Below are 18,069 nucleotides of genomic sequence, written 5' to 3'. Positions count from 1 at the left end.
CACAACATATAAACCCATGTCACACCCTGGCCTACCCAAACATATAACAAAAACACAAAATACAATGACCAAGGCGTGAAAATTAGCTAGAATGGTACCTTGGTCGCGTAGGGGAAAAAAATGTCAGTTTAAAGCCAATTTCCATCAATTCTACACATGTTGTCATGGCTAATGCTGTGTTCCTCTGCTCAAACATTATAACTTAATCAGCGGACATGCCTGGTTTGGGGAATGTTCGATTCTCCCAGACTGTCTAGTTTTTATTTGATTGTTAGTTCTCAAAGATGGTTTTATAAAAAAATATATATAAGTTCAATACCTTTTCTGCACACTTTCTATCTAGTTTTGGTCATTTAAGTTGACACTGAAACCGTTTTTTCCATCCTGAAAATTAACACTTAGACGGTCCGCCTTAAGAATTTCCTACGCAGAAAAAAGTTCTGTAATTATCTCCAATGACTGTTATTTCCTCCATACTAAAAGGGATCGTTTGAGATTTTGGCAATGAAGTCAATTATCTACTTCCTCAGAGTCGTTAGCTAGTATGCTAACTGTTCCTGTAGACTTCCAGTCATTGTGCTAACACTAGTTAGCATTGGCTTGTGAAACTACCTCTAACTTCCGTCATACGGGATGCAGACATAAAATGGTATCCAAGATTGTATTCTGTTGCAGCTAGGAATACTAATTTTAAAAAATTATATTTTTCAGATAAAATCCCACCCCCAAAATTAGATTATATTAACAGGAGGGACCTGATCCTAGATGCTATGTGAATATGGGCCCTTGTCTTGCCCCTGGTGTGGTTTACAGTGGTTCTAATGACACAGAACATTCTCAGTAACCCTGACAGGCCAGTTCCTATTCCCATCGTTATATCCCACCTAGAACACTAGTCTGTTTCATATAGCAGCCAACACAGGACAGTAGGACTTCTATCTACTGTAGCAGAGCAACAGAGAAGAAAGGAGAGGCTAGATGACGATATCTGTGTTATCTAGCTACAGTGAAACCTGAAACAGCAGCTCTCCAGTTGTCAGTTTATTTCCACTCTTTTTCATTGTTAACCCTACACAACCCAAGCCCAACACTATCCCAACCCAGAGCCCCCCCAACACAACCCAAGCCCAACGCTATCCCAACCCAGAGCCCCCCAACACAACCCAAGCCCAACGCTATCCCAACCCAGAGCCCCCCCAACACAACCCAAGCCCAACGCTATCCCAACCCAGAGCCCCCCCAACACAACCCAAGCCCAACGCTATCCCAACCCAGAGCCCCCCTCAACACAACCCAAGCCCAACACTATCCCAACCCAGAGCCCCCAACACAACCCAAGCCCAACACTATCCCAACCCAGAGCCCCCAACACAACCCAAGCCCAACGCTATCCCAACCCAGAGCCCCCAACACAACCCAAGCCCAACGCTATCCCAACCCAGAGCCCCCAACACAACCCAAGCCCAACGCTATCCCAACCCAGAGCCCCCCAACACAACCCAAGCCCAACGCTATCCCAACCCAGAGCCCCCTCAACACAACCCAAGCCCAACACTATCCCAACCCAGAGCCCCCAACACCACCCAAGCCCAACGCTATCCCAACCCAGAGCCCCCAACACAACCCAAGCCCAACGCTATCCCAACCCAGAGCCCCCAACACCACCCAAGCCCAACGCTATCCCAACCCAGAGCCCCCAACACCACCCAAGCCCAACGCTATCCCAACCCAGAGCCCCCAACACAACCCAAGCCCAACACTATCCCAAACCAGAGCCCCCAACACAACCCAAGCCCAACACTATCCCAACCCAGAGCCCCCAACACCACCCAAGCCCAACGCTATCCCATCCAGAGCCCCCAACACAACCCAAGCCCAACGCTATCCCAACCCAGAGCCCCCAACACAACCCAAGCCCAACGCTATCCCAACCCAGAGCCCCCAAAACAACCCAAGCCCAACGCTATCCCAACCCAGAGCCCCCAACACAACCCAAGCCCAACGCTATCCCAACCCAGAGCCCCCAACACAACCCAAGCCCAACGCTATCCCAACCCAGAGCCCCCTCAACACAACCCAAGCCCAACGCTATCCCAACCCAGAGCCCCCTCAACACAACCCAAGCCCAACACTATCCCAACCCAGAGCCCCCAACACAACCCAAGCCCAACACTATCCCAACCCAGAGCCCCCTCAACACAACCCAAGCCCAACGCTATCCCAACCCAGAGCCCCCTCAACACAACCCAAGCCCAACGCTATCCCAACCCAGAGCCCCCCAAAACAACCCAAGCCCAACGCTATCCCAACCCAGAGCCCCCCTCAACACAACCCAAGCCCAAAATTGAGAAATGATGTGACTAAACTCAACAATAAGAAGAAACTGTATTATGAAGCCAAGATCAACGATATAAAGAATGATGGGAAAAAAAAACTTGAAATGAAATTATGGGCAGAAAGACAAATTCAACTGCATCTTTCATCCAATCAGATTACTCATCATAAAAACATGTGATGTTGACAACGATTTGATTGATTATTTAATTGGCAAAGTGGGCAAACTTAGGCAGGAAATGCCCACGACAAACAGTGAGCAATTATATTTATATTTGGGGTGGCATGTAGCCTAGTGGTTAGAGCATTGGACCAGTAACTGAAAGGTTGCAAGATCGAATCCCCGAGCTGACAAGGTAAAAATCTGTTGTTCTACCCCCTGAACAAGGCAGTTAAACCCACTGTTCCTGGACCGTCATTGAAAATAAGAATTTGTTCTTAACCGACTTGCTTATAAAATAAATAAAATATTCATGCATTAAAAAAAACAATTAAAAGGAAGCAGTGCAAGTTTGAATTTTGTAAAGTTAGTGTGGGAGAGGTGGAAAAATGGTTATCGATCAATAATGACACACCTCCTGGCATTGACCACTCAGAAAGATACTGATGATGGTAGCTGACTATAGCCACTCCTATCTGTCATATTCTTACCCTTAACTAAGAGTTGCAGTCTGTTTTGGAATGGGTGGCCAGTAATAAACTGGTCCTTGAACATCTCTAAATCTAAGAGTGTTTGTATTTGGTACAAATCATTCCTCAAGTTCTAGACCTCGGCTGAATCTGGTAATGAATGGTGTGGCTGTTGAACAAGTTGAGGAGACTAAATTACTTGGCGTTACCTTCGATTGTAAAATGTCATGGACAAAACATCAATGGTTGTAAAGATGGGGAGGTCTGTCCGTAATAAAGAGAAGTCCTGCAGGTTCTAGTTTTGTCTAATCTTGATTATTGTCCAGTCGTGTGGTTCAGTGCTGCAAGTAAAGACCTAGTTAAGCTGCAGCTGGTCCAGAACAGAGCGGTATGTCTTGCTCTTCATTGTAGTTAGTTGGCTAATATTAATACTATTCTGCCAGTCTCTCTTGGCTGAGAGTTGAGGAGAGACTGACTGCATCACTTCTTCTTTTTATTAGACATGTGATGAAAATCCCAAATGGTTTGCATTAGTCAACTTACACACCAGCTCTGACACACACACTTATCCCACCAGACAAGCCACCAGGGGTCTTTTCATAGTCCCCAAAACCTTAACAAATTCAAGAAAATGTACAGTATTATATAGAGCCCTTATTGCATGGAACTTCCTTCCATTTCATATTGCTCAAATGAACAGCAAACCTGTTTTCAAAAAACAGATAAAGCTACACAACGCTTCTCCCCTGTTTGACCTAGATAGTTTGTGTGTGCATTCATATGTAAGCAACACGTGCCTTTAAAAAAATATATATATATGTAGTTCTGTCCTTCAGCTGTTTTTGTCTAATGATGTTCTGTATTATGTTTCATGTGGACCCCAGGAAGATTAGCTGCTGCTTTTGCAATAGCTAATGGAGATCCTAATAAAATACCAAATACCCCCCCCCACACCACCACCACTACCACTACCACCCCTACCCCACCCCAACATCAATGCCACATCACTCCTTCCAACCAACCCACATCACAGAGAAGCAATACTTTTTGGCAGTAAATCGGCAGGGTACTTGGCCGTTATATTGTCTGCATGCTGGATGGAGTAGCCGCAGTGGGTAAATGAAATACTACCCGACTCTTTCTCAATACTATTCATTGCCAGCCATTCATAGCTTAACACAGAGGACTGTAAAAAAAAATGTAGGAATTGTTAATGTTTTTACTCCTAATGTTATCTCAATAAGTCTGATAAGTTACCACAGAAAGTTGTTTCCGTTGGGGCTGAAAGATAGATTTATCGACAGACCAACTGTCCGACCGAACGACCAACTGGGAGCCAGATGTGTAGGCTATAACGCCTGACAAATTGTCATCAACAGCCAACACCGTACAGAGTTTATTTTCTCAGAGAGGAGATTGGGGAATAACAGGTCTTATTGCATGTCTCTGACAGGATGTGAAGATTATAAAAACAATACGCAAAGAATCTATTCTGAGGCAGACCTGGACTGCTAGATAGACAGGTTTTTGCAAATTTGGGACTTTTACATTGGTTTTACAATGTGGACAATCATCCCAGTCAGGCTCAATTGACCAATCGCTAAGCACAGGCTAGTACATTTACATTTACATTTAAGTCATTTAGCAGACGCTCTTATCCAGAGCGACTTACAAATTGGTGCAATCACCTTATGACATCCAGTGGGACAGTCACTTAACAATAGTGCATCTAAAACTAGGGGGGGTGGGGTGAGAGGGATTACTTAACCTATCCTAGGTATTCCTTAAAGAGGTGGGGTTTCAGGTGTCTCCGGAAGGTGGTGATTGACTCCGCTGTCCTGGCGTCGTGAGGGAGTTTGTTCCACCATTGGGGGGCCAGGGCAGCGAACAGTTTTGACTGGGCTGAGCGGGAGCTGTACTTCCTCAGTGGTAGGGAGGCGAGCAGGCCAGAGGTGGATGAACGCAGTGCCCTTGTTTGGGTGTAGGGCCTGATCAGAGCCTGGAGGTACTGACATCACAAGGATGCTGTCGACTGTTCCCATTACCACATAGGCTAAAGACATGCTCCACACATGACTTAAAACACAGACAGACTTCTTGACTTTTCTCAATGATACAGCCCGTTAGAGTGGCTCATGATACAGCCCGTTAGAGTGGCTCATGATACAGCCCGTTAGAGTGGCTCATGATACAGCCCGTTAGAATGGCTCATGATACAGCCCGTTAGAGGGGCTCATGATACAGCCCGTTAGAGTGGCTCATGATACAGCCCGTTAGAGTGGCTCATGATACAGCCCGTTAGAATGGCTCATGATACAGCCCGTTAGAGTGGCTCATGATACAGCCCGTTAGAGTGGCTCATGATACAGCCCGTTAGAGTGGCTCATGATACAGCCCGTTAGAGGGGCTCATGATACAGCCCGTTAGAGTGGCTCATGATACAGCCCGTTAGAGTGGCTCATGATACAGCCCGTTAGAATGGCTCATGATACAGCCCGTTAGAGTGGCTCATGATACAGCCCGTTAGAGTGGCTCATGATACAGCCCGTTAGAATGGCTCATGATACAGCCCGTTAGAGGGGCTCATGATACAGCCCGTTAGAGGGGCTCATGATACAGCCCGTTAGAGGGGCTCATGATACAGCCCGTTAGAGTGGGTCATGATACAGCCCGTTAGAATGGCTCATGATACAGATTAGTCTTCTGCCCCCCCCCGAATACCCCCAGACAGAAGGGCTGCCAGGCTCGGGGCTTGAACCTGGCTGCTAGTCTGATCTAGTACCTGCTGTCCTTCTGTCCTGTCCTGGTAGTTTCCTGCTTAGGCTGTTTGCTCATCGTGACCTAGAGATAGGACATCGCCCTGGCATAGCAAGCAACCAGACAGCAGTACTATAGTTCAAGCAGACAGCAGCACTACAGTTCAACCAGACAGCAGTACTATACTTCAACCAGACAGCAGCACTACAGTTCAACCAGACAGCAGTACTATACTTCAACCAGACAGCAGTACTATACTTCAACCAGACAGCAGTACTATACTTCAACCAGACAGCAGTACTACACTTCAACCAGACAGCAGTACTACACTTCAACCAGACAGCAGTACTACAGTTCAACCAGACAGCAGTACTATAGTTCAACCAGACAGCAGTACTATAGTTCAACCAGACAGCAGTACTATAGTTCAACCAGACAGCAGTACTATAGTTCAACCAGACAGCAGTACTATAGTTCAACCAGACAGCAGTACTATAGTTCAACCAGACAGCAGTACTATAGTTCAACCAGACAGCAGTACTATAGTTCAACCAGACAGCAGTACTATAGTTCAACCAGACAGCAGTACTATAGTTCAACCAGACAGCAGTACTATGGTTCAACCAGACAGCAGTACTATAGTTCAACCAGACAGCAGTACTATAGTTCAACCAGACAGCAGTACTATAGTTCAACCAGACAGCAGTACTATGGTTCAACTAGACAGCAGTACTATGGTTCAACCAGACAGCAGTACTATGGTTCAGCCAGACAGCAGTACTATAGTTCAACCAGACAGCAGTACTATAGTTCAACCAGACAGCAGTACTATAGTTCAACCAGACAGCAGTACTATAGTTCAACCAGACAGCAGTACTATGGTTCAACCAGACAGCAGTACTATAGTTCAACCAGACAGCAGTACTATAGTTCAACCAGACAGCAGTACTATAGTTCAACCAGACAGCAGTACTATAGTTCAACCAGACAGCAGTACTATAGTTCAACCAGACAGCAGTACTATAGTTCAACCAGACAGCAGTACTATGGTTCAACCAGACAGCAGTATGGTTTAATACAAAGTGCCGGTGTGACACCACACTCCAAAAAAGCAGAACATTTCTTTATTACGGCCAGACCTCCCCATCTTTACAACCATTGCATCTATATGTTTTCACCATGACATTTTACAATCGAAGGTAACGCCAAGTAATTTAATCTCCTCAACTTGTTCAACAGCCACACCATTCATTACCAGATTCAGCTGAGGTCAATAATTTAGGCAATGATTTGTACCAAATACAATGCTCTTAGTTTTAGAGATGTTCAAGGACCAGTTTATTCCTGACCACCCATTCCAAAACTGACTACAACTCCTTGTTAAGGGTTTCAGTGACTTCATTAGCTGTGGTTGCTTATACATGGACACACAGGCTTTGTTTAATGCCAGTGGCAGGGGGCCTAGAGAGCTGCCCTGTGGTACACCACACCCTTGCTTGACATTAGAGAAGCTTCCATGAAAGGAAAACCCTCTGAGTTCTATTAGATAGATAGCTCTGAATCCACAATATGGCAGATGTTGAAAAGCCATAAAATATGTTTTCTCAACATCAGGTTATGGTCAATAATATCAAAGGCTGCACTGAAATCTAACAATAGAGCTCCCACAATCTTCTTATTATCAATTTCTTTCAACCAATCATAAGTCATTTGTCAGTGCAGTACATGTTGAGTGCCCTTCATGCTGAAAGTCTGTTGTCAATTTGTTTACAGAGAAATAGCATCTAGCTTGATACGCAGCTAACAGTGGCAGCTAGGCTAGCTGCTACGCCAAGCAACTCATCAGACCTTTGGTCGGTAGGATCCCTGGATAGATAGCAGCAGTCCCGGCAATGGACGCCAACAGTGTCACAGAATCCAAACTCAAAAGGTAGCTAGATAGTAACACATTTTTTTTCTCTCCAAAAGAACACTTTTTCAGAGACTTTCACAACTTTCCAGAACAACAAACCGAGTTCTTCCTCATTCCGCTTTCAACACGAAGGGTCACGACATGTGGTGGAAGTCTGACGTAAAGGGAGATATATAGGGCCTATAGAGTAGCCTGAAGAACATGGAGGTTAGTGTTGTAAAGGTCTCTTGTTGTGGAGGACCATGGCTTTTGACCTCGACCTCTGACCTCTAGCCATGAGCCACATACTGACACACACAAACACACTTCCTGTCACACCATGGCACTGAACACCTGGAACAGGGACACACACACACACACTTTCTGTCACACTATAGTGGTGAACACTGGATACACTGGGCCTTGATGGCAAACCCTATCTCCCTAAAAACAACAGCTGCACACATATCGCAGCAGCGACACACATGTGCAACATTCCCACGTCTACTGTGGGACAGCCCCGACAAACAGAGAAGACCAACTAACCACTGTTATCACTGTTACTGTCCTCCCATAGAGCTCTGTCCTGTTGCTCTTTCCTTTCCCAGGTCATGGTCCTTGTTACTGTCCTCCCATAGAGCTCTGTCCTCTCTCCCGACTGCCCTTTCCCAGGCCTCTCACTACTGTGGCCTTGATCTCTATATGCTGTAGGAGAAAGTTACACAACCACGCCCCTTGCTCTGGCTACAACCACGCCCCTTGCTCTGGCTACAACCACGCCCCTTGCTCTGGCTACAACCACGCCCCTTGCTCTGGCTACAACCACGCCCCTTGCTCTGGCTACAACCACGCCCCTTGCTCTGGCTACAACCACGCCCCTTTCTCTGGCTACAACCACGCCCCTTGCTCTGGCTACAACCACTCCCCTTGCTCTGGCTACAACCACGCCCCTTGCTCTGGCTACAACCACGCCCCTTGCTCTGGCTACAACCACGCCCCTTGCTCTGGCTACAACCACACCCCTTGCTCTGGCTACAACCACACCCCTTGCTCTTGCTTCAACCATGCCCTGGCCCACCGGCTAAACACAATCCACCTAAGCCTTGTTCACATTGGCAGTTTGAAGTGACTCAAATCTGATTCCTGGCCATGCTACTTTTGTCTGAACTGTCCAAATTGGAATTTATTTGCCCTCAAAAGGTTTCTAGACTGTTATTTGGCATATCTTGTTGTTCTCTAGTTACTCTGTTGACAGTCTGACAGGAACATGTGGTAGCTAACTAGCTTGTTCATTGTTTACAAACAAATAAGTGAATATGCTAGAAAGCTACACCACTACCTAGCTAGCTGACTGCCGTGGCTACCTAGCTAGCTGACTGCCGTGGCTACCTAGCTAGTTGACTGCCGTGGCTACCTAGCTAGCTGACTGCCGTGGCTACCTAGCTAGCTGACTGCTGTGGCTACCTAGCTAGCTAGCCAAAAAGGACTTGTTTTTAAACTGTTCTTACACTATGATTTTGACCATTCAAAGTAACTGGGATACATCCAATGCGAGGCATAGAGTACCACAGCATGAGTCATAATACCCATAAAACCTAGCAGTCAAACAGGGAAATGGTTCCAATCGTTTTTTCCAATCGTTTATTTTTTATTTTTTAGAAACACTTAAATTAAGGGCATTGATAAAAGTCACCTTGTCCGAGAGAGATTTACATGGTTATTAAAACGTCATGCCACGTTAAGCCTACAGGAAACACAGCCCTTAATTTAACTAGGCAAGTCAGTTAAAAACACATTTTTATTTTCAAAGACAGCGGGTTAACTGCCTTGTTCAGGGGGCAGAACAACAGATTTTTTTTTTACCTTGTCAGCTCAGGGATTTAATCTTGTAACCTTGGGGTTACTAGGTCAACACTCTAACCACTAGGCTACCTGCCAGCAGAGAAAACAAGGCTCTGGTCTCACATGACAACTATGCATATTTTAGCTCAAGAGTTGGTCATGGCTCATAAGAATACATTCCACTAGAGAACAGGGCCTCCTGTATCATCCAATGAAATGCACATCTTTACATGCTTGTCGAGCATACAGGTAACTGTTAAAATAATGGAAACACAAATAAATTAGGGATACAAAGTATATTGAAAAGTGTGGTTCCTGAATAAATTAAGCAATTAACAACACTCTTGTCATCATAGAGATAGATAGAGGACTCATCATGAATTTAACCCTTTTTAGCATGGACATTGCCATTGAGTAGTCAACTGGGTGGGGATTCCTATGAGCTTGGAGAAAAATCAGCCAATGAAGAATTAGAAGAAGGACAAATATCACTTTAGAATGGAGTTAGTCCCAATGGCGTTGCCCATGCTGTCACATACACTATAATGGCACATATAGAAAGATGAGTTCTCTATCTGTCTCTATGTATAAAAATATGTAAAAAGAGAAAAAAAAAAAAATAAATAGTCAGTCCATTATTTTGGCTACCATGGCTATGCCCCCATAGGATGACAATGCCCCCATCCACAGGGCACGAGCGGTCGATGAATGGTTTGATGAGCATGAAAACGATGTTAACCATATGTCATTGGCCGTTTCAGTCACCGGATCTGATGGTGCATTGCAGCTGTTCTGGCTCGTGGTTTCTGGCTCGTGGTTGCTGGCTCGTGGTTGCTGGCTCGTGGTTGCCGTGGTTGCCGGCTCGTGGTTGCCGGCTCGTGGTTGCCGGCTCGTGGTTGCTGGCTCGTGGTTTCAGGCTCGTGGTTGCTGGCTCGTGGTTGCCGGCTCGTGGTTGCCGGCTCGTGGTGGTCCAATGCCCTAGTAACACACTTTATGTTGATATTTCCTGTATTTTGGCAGTTACCTGAATGTGTGAAAATTGTTACTGTTTTCAAAGTAAACGTGTGAAAATGTATTTAAGTTATTCAAAGTAAAGAATGTGCTCCCAATAGTTCCCACAGAGACCTTTAGGTGACCCTGGATAGTGTAGACATAACAACATAGCATAACCCAGTTGGCTCCAGATGGGACGAGGACAGACAGGGTCTCATAGGGAATCACGGAATGCTGCTGAGTCACTCAATGAAAACACAAGCAATTATCTCTCTCCCTCGCTGCCCTTCACTGTCCTGTGGCCTGACCTCTCTCTCAACCAGAGATGTGTATTTATTATGGATCCCCATTAGTTCCTGCCAAGGCAGCAGCTACTCTTCCTGGGGTTTATTATGGATCCCCATTAGTTCCTGCCAAGGCAGCAGCTACTCTTCCTGGGGTTTATTATGGATCCCCATTAGTTCCTGCCAAGGCAGCAGCTACTCTTCCTGGGGTTTATATTATGGTTTATTACTTTTCTGGGATGCTTGATTGTTTTTATTGCTTTACTGGAGAGCTTATCAGAAGTAGACATGCTCATGTTATTTATATTGGAGCTGCTAGTGCACGATGAGCTGTACACATTGGACGTCCTACTAGGGCACACTGCCTCAGTGCTAACAGTATCACTCTGGTACATAGGCACACGATTACTGTATACAATAGCTGTAGGATCGACAGAGGCTTTTTGGGCAGGTAAAATAAAATTAAGTTACTTACATTGTGTCTGCCAACGCCCCTGGTATAATGTACATTTGCTGAAGCATTATGACAACTCAGTGACACTGTGGTAGGGGTTAACTGAGCTGGGCTTGGGTCATTGATAAATCATTGTTTCAACGCATACTTGAAATGTGTGGACAGAGTTCCAGGAGCCAAGATCATTTGGATGGACTCGTTATTCCAGTAGAGTATCTTCTGTTTCCAGAAGGTGTCAAAGTTATCTATAAAAGTGATTCCAACAGAGCTACAGTAATATTTTAGCCAGGTGTGTAATGCCAATAGCCTGCTAAATCTTTCACAGCCGCGGCTAAACGATGGTACCGGACCTGAAAAAAATTGGCCGCTCTTTGGAATCTTTCAGTGCTAGAATCAGTTAAAAAAAATCTAATTTCAGAAGTTCCGAACTAGCCCTCCTGCTGTCATTTGACCCCACATTGACTACAACTGCGTCAGCTCCCAGCATCTGTCGTATAATGGTCAGAAGTAGCCTTGCAAGGTAAGATAGGGACACAACCATGCCCTGGTCTGGCCCACTGGCAATCGCATTCCACCAAATAACAGGTTTGCCAGTAGCATCACCAAATACAACATTTACACGAAAATAAAAATAAGCCTCTCTCTGTCTCTAACCTCTCTCTCTAACCTCTCTCTCTAACCTCTAACCCCTCTCTCCCTCTAACCTCTAACCCCTCTCTCTCTAACCTCTAACCTGTCTCTCTTTAATCTCTAGTCTCTCTCTGTCTCTCTTGCCTCTCTCTGTCTCTCTTGCCTCTCTCTGTCTCTCTTGCCTCTCTCTGTCTCTCTTGCCTCTCTCTGTCTCTCTTGCCTCTCTTGCCTCTCTCTGTCTCTCTTGCCTCTCTCTGTCTCTCTTGCCTCTCTCTGTCTCTCTTGTCTCTCTTGCCTCTCTCTGTCTCTCTTGCCTCTCTCTGTCTCTCTAGCCTCTCTGTCTCTCTAGCCTCTCTCTGTCTCTCTCTCTGTCTCTCTGCCTCTCTCTGTCTCTCTGTAATGTCTCTCTAACAGCTCTCTCTGTCTCTCTAGCCTCTCTGTCTCTCTAATCTCTGTCTCTCTAACCTCTCTATCCAATCTCTCTAACCTCTGTCCAATCTCTCTAACAGCTCTTTATCCCAATCTGTCTCTAATCTCTGTCTCTCTAACCTCTCTATCCAAACTCAAATCTCTCTAACCTCTATCCAATCTGTCTCTCTCTCTCCAAACTCCCTCAGCCCTTTCTCCAAATCTCTCTAACCTCTCAATTTCTATTCTCTCTAACCTCTCAATTTCTATTCTCTCTAACCTCTCAATTTCTATTCTCTCTAACCTCTCCATCCAATCTCCCCAACCTCTTTATCCAATATCTCCAATCTCTCTAACCTCTTTATCCAATCTCAAATCTCTCTCTCTCTCTAACCTCAGCCCTTTTTCTCTAATCTCTCTCTCTCTCTCCAATCACTCTAATCGCTGTCTGTAATCTCTCTCTCTACCTTCTGTTTTATGTAACAATACCAAATGTAACATATCATACTAATTGGAGTGTCCTCTGATTTACGTTTACTATGTTACGTCTAGTCTATGAGACCAGGCTGGGTATTCTGCTCTAGACAAACACTGACTCACACCCTACTGGATTTCATTATTATTAATGTTATAACTGAATGTAGTACTGTACAGTGTTCTGACATTGCCTGTATAGAACATTCATAAACATGAAAACAGTGAAATATGTTTCTGCACATTCCAAGAATGTTGTTCACTTCATGATACCATTGAGTGTGTGTGTGTGAATGAAATGTATACAGTCCTCTGCCGAGAAGTTGCATACAGCGCTAGCCGTAGAAATTGCATCATGGCACAAGTTAGGCATCTCTAATACAGCAGTGCTGATCCAGTAGTGTGATCATATAGGATTATTGGGAAACCAAATGGGGCGGCAGGGTCGCCTAGTGGTTAGAGTGTAGAGGCGGCAGGGTCGCCTAGTGGTTAGAGTGTAGAGGCGGCAGGGTAGCCTAGTGGTTAGAGTGTAGAGGCGGCAGGGTAGCCTAGTGGTTAGAGTGTAGAGGCGGCAGGGTAGCCTAGTGGTTAGAGTGTAGAGGCGGCAGGGTCGCCTAGTGGTTAGAGTGTAGAGGCGGCAGGGGCCTAGTGGTAGCCTAGTGGTTAGAGTGCTGACAAGGTACAAAGGCCCCTGAACAGGCAGTTCTGCCTAGTGGTTAGAATTTGTTCTTTAACTGACTTGCTAGTTAAATAAAGCAGTAAAATAAAATAATACTAGTGGTTAGAGTGTGGACCCAGACGAGTTTTAATGGACATCAGGGTACCTAGTGGTTAGAGCGTTGGACCAGTAATTCGGAAGGTTGTAATTCAAATTCATGACAAGGTCAATTCAGTCTATGTAATACCAGTATATTCATTCAGTCTATGTGTAATACCAGTATATTCATTCAGTCTATGTGCCCCTGAACAGGCAGTTAACCCACTGTTCCTATTCATTCAGTCTATTGAAAATATAATTTGTTCTTTAACAGACTTGCCTAGTTAAAGTATATTCATTAAAGGTAAAATAAAATAATACTGTTTCTAAGAGTTCTGGGTGTTCCAGTATATTCCTGGGCTGGACCCAGTATATTCATTCAGTCTTTTAATGGACATTCAGGGTAATACCAGTATATTCATTCAGTCTATGTGTAATACCAGTATATTCATTCAGTCTATGTGTAATACCAGTATATTCATTCAGTCTATGTGTAATACCAGTATATTCATTCAGTCTATGGGTAATACCAGTATATTCATTCAGTCTATGTGTAATACCAGTATATTCATTCAGTCTATGGGTAATACCAGTATATTCATTCAGTCTATTCAGTGTAATACCAGTATATTCATTCAGTCTATGGGTAATACCAGTATATTCATTCAGTCTATGTGTAATACCAGTATATTCATTCAGTCTATGGGTACACAGTCTAAATGACTGAATAAACTTATGATATTATTCCTTTAAAAAGTATAATTTTATCATGACAAAACATTCAGTTATGTTTTCAATCGATAAAAGGAATACCTATTTTAGGCATATATAAATACAGACATGACAAGCTCAAGCAGGTTTAGTCTTTTAACACAGTGCCTTTATTATTAAGTCTGCCAACTTAGTTCACGCTAGCAAAAGGATCCGAAAATGGTTTTCATGTCTGATAAGTTTCTAGTGTCTGATAATGGTTTGTGTGCTTCTGGAAATGGTTTGTGAGTGTCTGATAATGGTTTGTGAGTGTCTGATAATGGTTTGTGAGTGTCTGATAATGGTTTGTGAGTGTCTGATAATGGTTTGTGAGTGTCTGATAATGGTTTGTGAGTGTCTGATAATGGTTTGTGAGTGTCTGATAATGGTTTGTGAGTGTCTGATAATGGTTTGTGAGTGTCTGATAATGGTTTGTGAGCGTCTGATAATGGTTTGTAGCGTCTGATAATGGTTTATTCCTTTAAAAATGGTTTTAGTGTCTGATAATGGTTTGTGAGTGTCTGATAAACCATGAGTGTCAAAAGTGTCTGATTGGTTTTGAGTTCTGATAATGGTTTGTGAGTGTCTGATAATGGTTTGTGAGTGTCTGATAATGGTTTGTGAATAATGGTTTGTGAGTGTCTGATAATGGTTTTGAGTGTCTGATAATGAGTGTCTGATAATAGTGTCTGATAAGAGTGTCTGATAATGGTTTGTGAGTGTCTGATAATGGTTTGTGAGTGTCTGATAATGGTTTGTGAGTGTCTGATAATGGTTTGTGAGTGTCTGATAATGGTTTGTGAGTGTCTGATAATGGTTTGTGAGTGTCTGATAATGGTTTGTGAGTGTCTGATAATGGTTTTGAGTGTCTTAATGGTTTGTGAGTGTCTGATAAAGTGTCTGCCTGAAAATGGTTTGTGAGTGTCTGATAATGGTTTGTGAGTGTCTGATAATGGTTTGTGAGTGTCGCTGATAATGGTTTGTGAGTGTCTGATAATGGTTTGTGAGTGTCTGATAATGGTTTGTGAGTGTCTGATAATGGTTTGTGAGTGTCTGATAATGGTTTGTGTGTGTCTGATAATGGTTTGTGAGTGTCTGATAATGGTTTGTGAGTGTCTGATAATGGTTTGTGAGTGTCTGATAATGGTTTGTGAGTGTCTGATAATGGTTTGTGAGTGTCTGATAATGGTTTGTGAGTGTCTGATAATGGTTTGTGAGTGTCTGAAAATGGTTTGTGAGTGTCTGATAATGGTTTGTGAGTGTCTGATAATGGTTTGTGAGTGTCTGATAATGGTTTGTGAGTGTCTGATAATGGTTTGTGTGCTTCTGGAAATGGTTTGTGAGTGTCTGATAATGGTTTGTGAGTGTCTGATAATGGTTTGTGAGTGTCTGATAATGGTTTGTGAGTGTCTGATAATGGTTTGTGTGCTTCTGAAAATGGTTTGTGAGTGTCTGAAAATGGTTTGTGAGTGTCTGATAATGGTTTGTGTGCTTCTGGAAATGGTTTGTGTGCTTCTGGAAATGCATTTGAAGTGTGTTTTTGTCTCTTTTATGTCAGTGCATGTGTTAATGTCATTATGCATTTTCATTTTTACAACTGTAATATCTTTTCAAAGTGGTCTCCTCGTTTACAGTTTCTATTCCTGCCACTCATAAAAGGAACCAACCACAACAACTACACATCTAGTTCAGCCATTTTAAAATGGCATTGAAACACACACACACACAATCTCACGCACGCTCACACACAGAAAAGATGAAATGTCTGACATTTGATGAAAACTTACAGTTAGATAAGAAAACAACATAGCTATTCTGCTTGATAAAATAACATGTTTGAAGTTATTCATATATATATATATATATTATACATATTCCATTAAAAAAGATAGGCAGCAGCTGAGTTATAGGTTCTTCTGCAAAACAAGTAGACTGACTCCACACACAGGCAGTTTGTTGGCAGAGAAAAGTTATTGGGTCTTTTGTTTAAAAAATACAAAGAGAAGGATTCTAGTCAACTACTCTGATGGGATATTTTGAATAATCTGCCGAAATATTTGCATATAGAGTTGTTTGATTTGTTTACGCATTTTGACACGGTAAGTAATCGTTTATTCTAACTATTATTATTCTAAATATTTAACAAGTTTACAGCAAATATGATCATATATTTGGGGATGAATCGTAAATGCACGTATAAAAAATAACACACACACAAAAAAAACGTTATACTAGAGCATCAATCAGAGGCATGCAATTTAATCAACAGTCCTATTAGTCTTCCACTCACCCTCTTCAAAGCAACTCTTCTATCCGGACCGTTACCGTCCTCTCGTGCCGTCTCTTTGCTCCTCAGTGCGTTCTATATTCATGCTTGTCTAGCCTACCCTACGGTCTGTCGCTGAAAACAGTGGGTAGGATCGGGCAATGCAATACATCTGTCTCTCAAAGACCTGTACCAAAGTCGCTGCTGCACCGCCGATAGAAGGAAGTTTAAGATCAGTCATGCTGGACTGGGCGGGAATGTTATGCTGCGTTCTTCCTCTCTCCCTGCACTCCTGACTCCAATCTGACATTGGAGAAACTCGTTCGTGCGCAAGATTGCAATTAGATCGATGTTAAAGTGGAAGTGTATTAATTGGCCCAGTCATTGTGTAGTTTTAATTATTGCAATTGCTCGAGTCAATACACTGAAAGTTACACAATACAGTAACTAGATTTTAAATTGGACTATATTTAGATTTGAATAGATTTGTTCGGTCTACAAATCTACACATATATTCAGTAATAACAATTTATGTGAAAACTCACACGGGAAAATCATTTTATTCTCGAAGGACATTACATATGTTATTTTCTATTATATCGGACAGGTTGTATGATTTACATAACTTTTATTTTGAACGTATTAGCTTTTATTTTGAAGTGACTGTGAAGCGTTCCCCCCCATAACCGAAAGTGCACTCCAGAACACCACCTTGTGGGTGTCCACTAATTACCACAACCACAAAGTCTGACACTAAATCGTAACAATTCATTAAAACTAAAATGTGCTTTTTTTCTTATGCATAAGGTTAAGCAGTGGGGTTAAGGTTAGATTTAAATGCAAAATTTAAGCAGATATTATTGAAATGGGCGTGGTGTAATACTTTGTGGCTGTGTTAACTAGTTACAACGATGACAAATTGTTACACAAGTTGTTAAAACACAAAACTTTTAATAAAAAACTTTTTAATCAATTCAAACTACATTTTAACATTTCCAAAGACAAAAATATGAATACGACACCGGAACCTCACGTGCAGATATTCTAAGAGCAGATAGCGCCACATGGAGGCTGTTCTGAAGAACCTGGAGAGGACCACGGAGCTACTCGCCTTGATGCAAACCGAGTAGTGGGACAATCCCAGGACAGAGCCTCCTAATGGACTCAGTACGAACACCTCCACGCAAGGTTCCACGCAAACATTTACATTACATTACATTTAAGTCATTTAGCAGACGCTCTTATCCAGAGCGACTTACAAATTGGATCATGGAGATCTTGGAAAAACAACTACAGGCAACAAACGAAAGCTTATGAACAATTGTTGAAGGATACAACGGATATCACGTTCTCTGACCTGTAGCAGTGTCAACTCTTGCTGCTCGTGGGATTTCAAAAGAACGCATCGGTTCCAAACTGTTTGACACTTCTAGTTCCAGAACGGTTGGAGCGAAATCGAAGGATGCCACAAGTCATTGTACTGAGCTCATTGAAATCAAATCGAGTCTTGAGTGCCATTCATTTGAAACGCAGTACATCAGTTCCTAGTCCTTCGAACACACCGACTGTGTCATTGCGTTTTGAGACACCACAAGTACA

At 43.3% G+C, this 18,069-nt stretch overlaps 1 protein-coding gene across 2 annotated transcripts in view; it reads right to left on the bottom strand.

The window, feature by feature from the left end:
* LOC124031892 (growth arrest-specific protein 2-like) overlaps positions 1 to 16,685 on the bottom strand; it is an 80,917-nt gene extending 64,232 nt beyond the window's left edge. The window contains exon 1 of one of the 2 annotated variants that reach the window (XM_046343688.1): positions 16,495 to 16,685. The gene's annotated coding sequence lies outside the window, so the exon portion shown is untranslated. Of the gene's footprint in view, positions 1 to 8,158; positions 8,283 to 16,494 lie in introns of those variants that run through there. The other variant, XM_046343698.1, reaches the window with a different exon arrangement.
* Positions 16,686 to 18,069: the final 1,384 nt, after the last annotated feature.

The sequence above is a fragment of the Oncorhynchus gorbuscha genome, linkage group LG01, assembly GCF_021184085.1.
Source record: "Oncorhynchus gorbuscha isolate QuinsamMale2020 ecotype Even-year linkage group LG01, OgorEven_v1.0, whole genome shotgun sequence".
NCBI lineage: Eukaryota > Metazoa > Chordata > Actinopteri > Salmoniformes > Salmonidae > Oncorhynchus > Oncorhynchus gorbuscha.
The sequence above is the reverse complement of the archived record's forward strand: the minus strand, read 5'-3'. Positions and strand labels throughout refer to the sequence as shown.